This window comes from Corvus cornix, chromosome 3, assembly GCF_000738735.6.
Source record: "Corvus cornix cornix isolate S_Up_H32 chromosome 3, ASM73873v5, whole genome shotgun sequence".
In the NCBI taxonomy this organism is placed as follows: Eukaryota; Metazoa; Chordata; class Aves; order Passeriformes; family Corvidae; genus Corvus; species Corvus cornix.
This window is the reverse complement of record NC_047056.1, coordinates 25,945,870-25,957,894: the sequence shown is the minus strand read 5'-3', so window position 1 is coordinate 25,957,894 and position 12,025 is coordinate 25,945,870. Positions and strand designations below refer to the sequence as shown.

The 12,025-nt window shown below is 45.6% G+C and overlaps 1 protein-coding gene across 2 annotated transcripts in view; it reads right to left on the bottom strand.

The window, feature by feature from the left end:
- The window catches only part of PPM1B (protein phosphatase, Mg2+/Mn2+ dependent 1B), a 60,793-nt gene extending 53,970 nt beyond the window's left edge, over positions 1-6,823 (bottom strand). Inside the window, exon 1 of one of the 2 annotated variants that reach the window (XM_039568533.1) lies at positions 6,733-6,823. The gene's annotated coding sequence lies outside the window, so the exon portion shown is untranslated. The remainder of the gene's footprint in view (positions 1-6,732) is intronic. The other variant, XM_039568535.1, reaches the window with a different exon arrangement.
- Between the last annotated feature and the right edge of the window lie 5,202 nt (positions 6,824-12,025).

Below are 12,025 nucleotides of genomic sequence, written 5' to 3'. Positions count from 1 at the left end.
GGGTAAATATTTCACAAATAATCAGGTCCTATGAGTTTTGTGGAAATAAACAGTCACATCAAAGACACACATCCAAACTAGTGCAGTAGAAGCTCAACTGTGTTACCAAAACCATCATCCCATACAGGATATCAGGACAGATAGCGCCCCAAACACATGAGAATACTTACAGAAGTCACAATACCACGTACCCAGAAAAATCCAACCACAAGGCATAAAGCCGCAGGAAGTCAGGCTTCGTAACTTGCTGCTCACACAGCTAGTTTCATTCTTGATTAACTGAAGTAAAACCATGAAAGAACTACTTTTCAGAATTTATTGTCGTTTTAACACTGTCATTTTCACACAAAATTTCAAAACTAGGGACAATAATTTGGGAATAGATATTCAGTTACCAGTCAAGATAAACAAGCAATCCTTGGTCAGAGAGCAGCAGGACAATTTCTGCAGGCCTGGCAACACTTAGGAGGCAGCAGAGGATAGAACCCACTCCCCCTGCATAGCTCAGCACGCTCTGCAGTGCTCTAACGTGCCTTTTAGAGATGCAGTGGGTACAGCTGCATTGGCACTTCGGTTTGAATTAAGACCACGCTTTTGAAGTAAATCTGTCACCCACTTCCTGTATTTTAGTTCACATCTCTCAGAAGTTTCTGAACACATGATCTGAACATCTCCAAGATTAACCTACATCAAAACTCTGGGAAGGTTTGGAACATACTCAGTCCACAGAACCAGACACAATTAGTCTAAAATAACCCCATGAAGTACACACACTGGGGACACTGAGTCTACCTAACTTACAGCTTCTCTCTACAACCTTCTTCAGTTGCAGCATACTGCTTGCTAACGTAAATACAATCAATGTGGCAGATATTGTCCGTTCATTTATGAGAGCCTCAAGCAGTAGGAAGTAAACCCACAGACTTAAGCTGCCAACACGCACCTCAAAAGCCCTAGAAAGGAGGGCTGCGCAGGGTGTTCTTTTTTCTGGAGTAATGATAGCAGCAGTGTATCACCACTCATTCACTTCTGTCCCCACCTCTTTACAGGTTAGGAGTTTCAAAAGCTAGTGAGATACTTCTAGAAAAGTTTTCAGAATAAAATAAAAAATAACCCACCCAATATACTTCATGCATCACCTACACTTACTGTTTTATAAAACTTTTCAAATAACATTGAAAACACAACTCAATCAATGGCTCCACTGGATGTGGTGATTGGAAAGGAAGAGCAGCATGTGCTCAATAATGCTTTTTATTACTTGCACATCAGCTTAACCAACAAAGCCACCCAGAACAGAGGGGGTTTTTTTTCTGTATAAGCTGACCAACATAATATTCATTGTTTCACTTGAATCAAAACATCAGTTCTTTACAAATAGTTCCGTCATTGAGAAGTTCTCTCCCATTATCAATTTTTCTTTTTCTATAAAAAATTTTAAATAGAAGATCATGAGTTTCAAACATATACCTGCCTTTAGCAGGACCAACAAACTGGTGAGAACAGATCAAAGCAGTACTGCATTAATAACTTACAATAAAGTGCTACCTCCTCTGCTCAACAAATCATCATCATCTTACTTCATTACCTCCTCAATAAAAACAATTAACTCATATGCTAACAATGCAGAGCCATGTTTGCTCTACATTCAGTAAAGGTCAAGTTCCTATACTGGGGGGCAGACACAAAAGTAGGATTATTGAAGATGACATTTTCTGTTAACACACTAATCCCATGAAAACAGCAAAGAACAAATGACACTTTCCTTTGTGATCTAACTGGAAGTTTCTGGTTATTGACATGTCATTACCATACTCACTAAAGAGCCATCTTAAACTCTCCAGTAGCCCAGTCTGAAACATCCTTAAGCAATGTTTTTCTGATCTGTTTCATGTTAACTCCTGTGAAAATAAACTTAAGCACCTAGTTGTACTATTTGTTTAAAAGAAAACTCAATGAAAAAAGTTATTTCCCATCAAAGATGAAGAGAACCTATGCCAGGAGATAGTAATGTAGTGACATCATTAAATGACACACTGAAGTAATGTTAATGAGAAACTAATGGTGCACAGGGAAAAAAAGAGCTGTGAATAACATTTTTCATAGCTGAACAAAAATACCTGGGCTGAGTTATTTCCTTCAAAATTATAAGCAAGGCTGCTGTCTGCTGAGATATGGAGTTTTCCCTTCTGTCATCATTCTCTACATTAAAAGATCTTCGTGCTTTCTCTCCCAACACAGGGTTTTCCAAGAGCCAGAAGACTAATTTAACCTACACTTATTGGCAACCCTTATGTTTCAACATGCCAATGATGTCTCAAGAAACTGAGATGAGCTGAACTGCTCATCTCAAGAAACTAGAGATGAGCTACCCCAGCTCAGTAATTTCTTACCATCTCATGAAGATTTGCAGACCAGTTTACTTCTGGAGTGACACTCTTTAATTCTTCAGAATTTTTATTTGACTTTTTCACAAGATACAAACATAAATCTGTACTAGGCTTAAGCAAATTACAAGCAGTTTGAATGAAGTTTCCCATACTAGACATCTGTCTAAGTCTGAAAGAAATCATCCAAACAGCTAAGGTGTTTGTAAAGCTGTCTGTTAAGTAAAAACAGTACCGATAATCTTTTTGGAAACTCTGCATCCTTGTTCTGACATTAGGGATCATCTTTCAATTTCTCCTTTCTGGGCTTCTCTAGTCAGATGTCATCTTATTTGGGTGGCTTTTTTTTTTTTTTTTTTTTTTTTTTTAATGAGAAGCTGCAATTACTGGTCTAGATTTTGACATTGAAGTCCCTGAACATTTTATGTATACCTGATATGCTGTAGGTCGGGGATAAACCAGACTCCTCTAAGTTGCATAAAACTTTTATGCTGCATTCACACTGCTAGCAGACAGTGAGAAGGAAGAAGTCACAATTCACACCCTGTACAGCTGTAAGCCAAATCTTGAAGACCATCAAGCATAAACTGAAGCACAGAATTAACCAAGTAATACATAGGGAAGGAACCGAGACAGCAAAAATTTTGATTTCAACAGTTTTCCAAAGAAATCCCCACTGCTCTCCTCCAATTTACTGAGAAAACCAATATTCAGACTGAATCACTTGAATTGCTAAAAGGCCCAAGATCTGAAGAATGCTTTTTTTTCACAGGGGAAGTAAAGTGCAGCACTGAATTCAGAGAGATCAGCGGACAAGTGACAAGAACTAAAAAAACAAAAACCAAACAACATAGAGCATATTTGATTAAGGTGGATGGCAGAAAGAATCAATACTAGGAAAAAAAAACCCCAACTACAGACACAAAGATATGCATGGCCTGTTACAGTAATCACTCTCCACAATCCAAACATGGAGTTAGGGATTGGATTCTTTCACCAAGGCCTTCCCATTCTCTTGGAAGAGACTGTGCTTGTAAAAACCAATGGTTAGCTATTTATCTTCCAGTGCTGACTGGAAAAGAACAGCCATTTCCCACTTCCTAAACTACAGCAGTAGACCTATATGGCAGATTTAAGCATTCCTGCTGGACTGATGATGCAAGGCACTACCAAATGATACATTTTGATTTTTAGTGGTTTTTTGAAAAGAAACCCAAAAAAAACCAAGACCAAACCAAACAACAGAAACCACACTGACAAGCCAAGCCCATCCCCGCCCCACTGAACACTATGGCAGCACTCAGCAAGGTGTGCTGCAGTTTGCTCCATCTAAGAAGGACATTCAACACTCACTGAACATTGTTCTATGCACATCCCCATCCCCTGCTGCAGTCTAAATAAGCCCTGCTCCAAAGACTAATACAAATACTTCATATACATAGATTTTTACATCCACTACTGAGAGTAGATTTTAGTGCCTTTCCCTTTTGTAATATGGAGGCAACACGTTCATGTAAGAAATGCTCACTACTCTCCACCGGACCCCTGAGAGCAGTAGTTTTTGACAGTAAGCACGTGAAACGATTGTTCAACACACAGATTTCACAAGCTTTAATTTTAATTGTGATAGGCTTTTATTTCTTGAGACAAGTTTACTAAGACAGAATTAGTGATTATCACTAGAAAAGTTTAAAAGAGCAATGCACACCAAAGACAAGAAGGGAACTGAATTGTTCAGGGTAACTACAAGACTACTCATTTCCTTCTCTTGTTCCTTACCTGACTAACTGATCGCCTCATGGCTACCACTATGAAAGAAAAAAGGGTTCTCAGCACCCTCTATGCAGCCCTCTCCATACTACATTAATTACATTTCCCTCATCCCAATGTTGTGTGCCTTAATTAAATCACTAGCCTGTGTAACAGCCTCCTCTAAATATGTGCAGAACAACAGATGAGGGGCTATGCAAATAAATAGAACAAACTACCCCAAACTTACAGAACATGGGATACACACATGTAATTACTGCTCATTTCCAACTGATCCAAGCAGGTTTCCATTCTAAACCGATCATCTCTTCACAAATCACTGACCCTCAAATGTTGATGCACTAACCCTCTCTCAAACACAAATATATATGTCCGGTATAGAAGGTTTCATATCCTCTGGATACGTGCACTCAGTTAAGCGTTAAGGTATAGAAAATGCACATAATAAATACATATAATACTGGAGCCCCTGAGCCCACACACACAGGAGCTTTTCTACACCACATTAAGTGCTTTTTGTTAGCTGCTGCCCTGTCAACACCATTACGAGCGCTAGTTTCAGCAAAAGTTTACCCTTAAAGTTAATGGTCAATTTATCTAGTGAAACAAACAGAACAAAATAAACAAACAAAAAAAAAGCACTTTACCAGAAACCCCTTGACTGTCCTGTAACCTCCTTTAATCCAGTAATATTCATAACAGTAATAAAATGCCTCATCTTTATTCACTTTTTAAATTTTCATTAGGTGCCATAACTATAAAATACTTCTCTCCAAACTATGAGCAGCAAAGAATCCCCACAGCCTCCAACCTGTACAGGACCCTGAAGCCAGTTCATCATCCCTCCCCCATGCCATTTCAACTTTTCATAGCCTCAGCCAAAAACGCCTGCCTCCTCTCTCTATACACAGACTAACTAACTCAGCAATACGAAAACTCCAGTTTCCCTTTTGCACAAATACCATTCCCCTGATACACACGTGTATACATAGCCTAACATAATCTTCACCCTGTATACAAATTCATCTTTCCCCCCATTTTCAACCATACCCAAATATCCACCCAAGCCCCCTCACTTTCTTATAGTCCACAGTCATCCTTGACATTTACCTACAAGAAGAGAGCATTTGATGACCTAATACACAGAAATTTAGACTGCCTGATAGTTGTCAAAAACATATATAACTACAGTTCTACAGCTCCCCAGGATATGCAGACTTTTCTCCAAACAGCATCATGATCCCAACACGTGGCATTTGCTACATGTTTTCCCATTTGTATTCCATAGACCAAACAACAAATATCCAGCCTTTCTATCTCATTACAGGTGAAACACCAACTCACAGTTCCTCTCAAGTTCCCAGGACACAGACCACATTGCTTGCTGCTCTAGCCCATCTCCACACACCAGACAGAGAGCTCACTGAGCTGGTGACAGCCGAGCATCTCTCTCAGCTCCCAGTGTGAGCAGCAGACAAACCAAAGCACAGCAGTAGGAACACGCATGACTTGCTGTCCACATACCGGCTCATATTACACACGAAGGTCTCGCACATTAAGTCTAACCACAGTGGCCACCAAACAAAACAAGTTCAGAACCTTGTAGCAACCTGTTACCACTGTGCCTGTAACTTGTACACAGGCTTCCCTACCACCCAAAGCTTCCCTCCTCCACAGCCTTTAGCTGCCTGCCAACTTCCCACGTTACTTCTCACAACACAGAGAAGCCTGTTTACCTATCACTCCTAAATTCACAGGCCTTCCTATACCACTACTCCCAAATACATGTGGTTTCACCCACTACCTGCATCCCCACGGTATAAACACATCCCTCAACCTACAGCAGCACACAAAACAAGACAGGTACTGATTTTTCTAGCTGCCTCCAACTCATCAAAATGACTCCCTTCTTCCGAGGGAGATAGTATTGTAAATTATGGTAAAAGTACATCCATTGGGTTCCCAGAGCCAGCAAGCTCCAAACTACGAGCAAGAACTACCTTCAACACTTTTCTCCTAAAGACTCCCAGGCACTGCCGATATGCCTGTGACTTCATTCCCTGCTCGTCACAAGCACCCAGGCCTCACGGCAGCTTCTCCCCCCGACACCGGGGCCGTGCCCGCCGCCCGTCACCTTCCACCACCCCCACAGCCCGTCTGTAACACGGGCCCCGGCCCGACGCTCCCCAGAGCCAGGCCAATGCACGTGCGCGGGCCCGGCCCGCCGGCCGTCCCCCGGCCCGGCTCCAGCCGCAGCCGCCGGCACACGCCGGACACCTCCGGGTGTGCCGGACACCTCCAGCGCATTCCCCGGTGCCACCCACGCGGGGCCCTACCTGCCGGCTCCCCAGCCCCACGGCCGTGCGGGGCCTGGGCCGTGTCAGCGCGGCCCCGGCCCTCTCTTCTCCCATGGCGGGAGGAAGGCGGCGGCCGGGCCTCGCGGCGCCCGCTCGTTCCCCAGGGGCGCACCCACCGCACGCCGGGTTCGCCGCGCCCCCGGCGCCGCAGCCCCGGCCCCGGCCCCGGCCCGCCCGCTCAGCCCCTTCCCCCGCTCTGCCCCGGCCGCTCTCTCTACCTGTGTGCCCCGCGTGCCCCGGCGCCCGGCAGCGCTGCGGGGTCCGGCGCGGGTGCGGGCGGTGCTGGCTCGGGCTCAGGCGCGCGCCGCCCCGCGCTGGCCGCCGCCGGCCGCCGCCGCCGCCCGGTCGCGCACTCGGAGCGCAGCCAGCAGCGCGGACATGTTGGAGCCGCCGTCCCCCCGCCCGCGTCACCGCGCTCGGGAGGGGCGGGCGGGGCCAGGCTCACCCCGGCCCACCCTCTCCCGCCGGCCATTGGCAGTGGGCCCGTCGGCACTGCCCTTCCTCACTGTCACTGGCCGATCCGTTCGCCGCTCACGCGCAGGCCCCGCCTAAAGGCTTTCCTCTGATTGGGCCTCCCCCCTCTGCTTTGGTAACTATTGGCTGCGGCTCTCGTCAATCAAGGCTACAGCGCACGGACTCCGTCTTTCTCCGCACTTTTTTTTCCGGCCTCGCAGCCTCGGGCAGGACTGACGGAAGCGGCTGTCAACGAGCGCCCTCGCCCCTCCCAGCCTCCCTCCCGCCGCCACATCCCTCCCTCCCCGGCGGCACGGTTTGCCTGCAGGCCATTGGCTCCCCAGCGCCGCCACTCCCGCAGCCTCGCTCGCCCCGGCCTCCGCTTCGCCAAGGGGGCGTGAATCGACCCGCGGGTGCCTTCTTCTGATTGGTTGCCGCCTCTGCCAATCAAGCGCGGCCGGCGGGGCAGCAGAGCGCGGCCGGGCCCGCGCGCCGAGCCGCTCCGCACGGCGATTGGTCGCGGGGCGGGCGAGAGGCGCGCGACCTCCCCCATGCCCCACGGGGGGCAGTGGGGAGTACCCGTATGTGCGCGCGATTACATCACCGCCAGCCAATCAGGCCGCGCGGGGGCCGGTGTCCCGCCCGCGGGGGGCGGGGCCTCGCGACCCCGGCGGGAGCTGTTGCGCTTCGCACGCCCCGGGAGGCAGGAGGCAGGAAGCGGGCGGCGGGAACTGGGGTTACCGCTGTCGTCGGTCCGATGTGCTGCGGCTGCTGGTGTTACCGCACCAAAGAGCGAGGCTGGAGGTGTCTCGGTCCTCTGCGTTCCCGTCTGCCCGCGGGGCTCGAGCGCCGTGTCCTGGCTCAGGGAACGGAGGGGCTGCGGCCCCGCTCGGGTGCCCGATGGAGGTGTCTTGGGCCGCCCTTGGTACCCCACCGAGCCCTGCTGACACCGAGGCCGCCGGAAGAGTAGAATCACTGAGTCAACAGAATCGATTAGGTTGGAAAAGACGCCTGAGTTTATCGAGTCCAACCCGTGACCGAGCACCACCATGTAACTAGACCATGGCACTGAGTGCCACATCCAGGCTTTCCTTAAGTACTTCCAAGAACAGTGACTCCACCACCTTCCTGGGCAGCCCGTTCCAATGTGTAATCTCCCTTTCTGTGAAGAAATTCTTCCTGATGCCCAGCCTAAACTTCCCCTGGCACAGTTTAGGGTTATCTCCTCTCGTCCTGTCACTACTTGCCTGGGAGAAGAGGCCAAGCCCCACAGCTTGTAGAGGGTGATAAGGTCCTTTCCGTGCTTGTAGAGGGTGATAAGGTCACCCCAAAATCTCCTCTTGGCCCTGAGTCACGGCAGGTGGGAAGTGCAGGAATGGGCAGCTGCTCCCACCGCCGGCCACTCCGGCTACAGCGACAGCCTCGCCGCGGGAGGCCGTAATGAACACCCTGTGTGGGCTTGCCTGCCCTTCAGCTTCTTTCGTACCCCGAACCAAAACTGTTTATTCAGGAAAGAACATGAAAATCTGTCTGAGCCCACGTAATCCTGTGTTATTCCCACCTTTCTCACTCAATGGCTGGCTGAAGCCAGCTGGGGTTCACTTCGCAGGAGAGGGACCCGCTCCTGCCCCTACAGCTCTGTATGGCGGTTCAAATGCTGCAGTCATACCCTATAAGCTTTCCTTGAAAGCTGGAAGAGATATCCTTGCCTTACACTCCCAAGAACCCAAACTTTAATGTGCTGTCTGTAGAAATGGTATACCAATTCCCACACCAAGGTCCGCTGATGCCCTTGTGCCTTTCCTTACTCTGAGGTGTTTCCTCTGCACAGACTGGATACATCAGGATGAATGAACACCCGCTACATGTAGGACTTGAAATCACGGCTATACAGTTTGTATAGCATTTTTTATTTATTCATCTGTTCATTTTCTGGAGTGTTTTCAAAAGGAACTGACCCTGAAAAAGAGTTGAAATTCTCTCCCAGTCTTCCACATAGGCACATGATGGGATTATTTTTCCAGGGCCTCCGGAGTTACATCCACAGTACAGCAAATACTGTGCAGCTTTTACCTTTAAGGTCATCAGCACCACCACTCACATCAGAAAATCCTTGCACAGAGCTCTGAGGGCGCTTTTTTGCCCAGGTGACTGATGCAACTGCAGCTCTAAGAGCTGAAGCTTTGCTTTCTGTGGTTTCAAATGCATCCACACCACACCGAGAAGATGGGATAGTTCATTCCTGTGTGACAGTGCTGCTTCCCACAGCTCCCTACCAGCTGATGGAGCTGAATGAGAATGAAACCTAGATTGCCTCAGCACAGGCACTCGTGAGCCAGTTCAGAAAGAGCCAGAATGCTGAGACTGCGGTTACCCTTCTGTCATAGAAAACTTGTTCACAGATAAGCTAATTTGAGTGCCCAGGCCCAGCTGCCAATCAACCTAGTTAACTTTGCAGTGTCCACATGATCTGGGACTCAAGATACTTTTATATAGCTAGGGATCTTTTTTTTTTTTTCCTCAGGCTTATATCTCATAGTCATTTAAATATAATTCATGTATTATTAAAGCAATGACAAATCTGGCTAAAAATTGCTGTATCTTTGGGTTGATGAATGCAAAATTTATTTAGCCTAGATATTTCTTGGATTTTTGAAGCTGTTTTTATTTCAAGAGATTCACCAGGAATTTTTTGAGAGCTTGACACTCTTTAATGGTATACCCTGCACGGATTTCAGCAGGTATGGAACTGGGCTGTAATTTTATCAGGTCCCTGTTTGCACCCCCTACTTTGCTTCTTGGCCACCTGCCAGGGAGATACCCTAGGTAGCAATAGGTAATTTTGCTCAGTATGAACATTGTATACTCAGCTACTACTGACTCTTCCATCTAATTTACTGTAGCAGCCACTCTTCCCCCAGTGACAACTAAAACAAAAATGTACAGAAATATCGCAAGAAATAGTAAATTAGACTTTCAGTTGTCATTCAAGCCTTCTGACCCTGCCTTTCTCCTTGCTTCTCGCTTTTACAGGGGTTCTGATCCCCTTCATTTTACCTTTAGCTCTAACTGCATATATAATTTTATAACAAACTTAGGAAAAATAAAATAATTCCTTTCCATACAATCTCACTAGCTGTACAACCTTTACAGAATGGACTTCCCAAAATAATAAATATTACCCTACATTTTCTCTAAAGTAGTAAGTGATATCCCCTACTGCTTTTCAAACATGACCTGCTTAAATGTTAGAGATTAACTGAAAACCTACACTGTGCACGAGTCCGTAACCCAGCGTAAACAGCACATTCCTAATCAGTAGAAAATGTGCATATCTGGCTGGTTTCTGTGGGCTAAAACTCAATACTGGCATTGCTCAAGATGTATGTGTGGCAAGAAGCAAGCAGCGGTGACAGGCAGCAGGGGTGGGCGGTGAAGTAACAAGTAGGTGAAATAATGGTTTGTATGTGGCAATGTGGAGTTAATGGCTAATCCAGGGATTTTGTGCCATTTCATGGCTGGCCCCAGTTAAGCTTCGTTTAAAATTACCAAGGCAGGATATTTGTGGGAATACATGTGTGTTGGATCGACGGTGATGTGTGCATGCCTGAAAGAGTCGGCATTTTTTAATACATGCAATGCCCATTTTATTCTTAGTGGTGATGAAAATAACTATGAACTACAGAAATGATAATAAATGGGAAATAGATAGTATGGGATAAAGGTAATTTGCAAACAGCTTTGATGGTGCACTAAAGAGGAATGAAGGTGAGTTCTCATGCACAGTTTTTAAAATTCCCAATTTTTACTGTTCTATTGTTGCTGGTGAGGAGATTCATCCTTTTAGCAGTACCTGTCAGCAAATCTCAATAATTAAATTTGTTTAAAGTTCAAATTAATGAGCTTTAAACCAGGTCCTGCCAAAAACCAAGTACCTTTGGGAAGCTACTTGATCTGACAGTGTATTCATGTAATTTTCTCAACTTTTACCTCTGTTTTTAAAAAGTTAGCTCTTAGTCTGAAGCATGCATACATCTACTATTTTAACTGGCCTTCATACTGGTTTGACAAATGGTGACTGTTCTGGTTTCACAAGAAGGCATTCTCAGACACTGACAATATTCATGGTACATGGATACTTTTTTATCTGCAAAGCAAACAAACTCTTTCATTTTCAGCTGAGTAACTTCCCATGGAAACTAATTCATTAAACAACAGTAGTTAGTTCTTCACCACTTCCCTGTGTACCCCTTCTAGATTACACCATCTGTGAAGAAAGGAAGGAAATAACCACAGATAATAAGGTCATCTTCACATTAAGAAATGAACAGAGAAAATTTTGAAAGATTCATGTACTATTTCGCCTGGTTTTGCTCAACAAGAGGAAGATTAAATATTACTACAGCAATGGGGAATAGGAAGAATGTAGGATGGGTAGCAAAGAAAAAAGGACAGATACAAAGGCAAAAAAGTAATGTTACCGTGTCAAAATGAAATAACTGAAAAGTGTATATACTATTTCCAGCATTTTGGGAAAAAGGAGGAATTTTAGAAAACAGTTCAGAGCACCCTCCTTATAATAAAAGAAAACTCAGTTCCTAACCAGAACACGTGGATTAGGAGGACTTTGTGGCTGAGCAAACACAGAATTAAAAATAAATGTGTGTAGTAATATTCTATGTTAAAGAAGCAGTGTTCTGGAAATAAAAGGCAAGTAAAAAAACAACTCAAAATTTAGTTCCAATACATTTTTGGAAAAGATGGTTGCAAATTTTACTGAGAGAAGAGGGCCCTGAGATCATTACAGACCCTAAGTGGAAGGTTTGGAGGTAGTTAGAAAACTGCATATTGTTAAAGAGATTGTACTTCTTGGTTCAAAAAACAGCGAGATTTCAAATTCTCCTTTAATAATTTGGGAAATACATGCTACTCACAGTTGGAGCCAGACATTCTGGACTGTGGTAGTAAATTAAATCCTCCTCCAAACTGTCACCAAGCCTCTAAAAAGTAGCACTTTTGGATGGTTCAGGAATATGCCTTCCAAGGCCTGATGGTAAA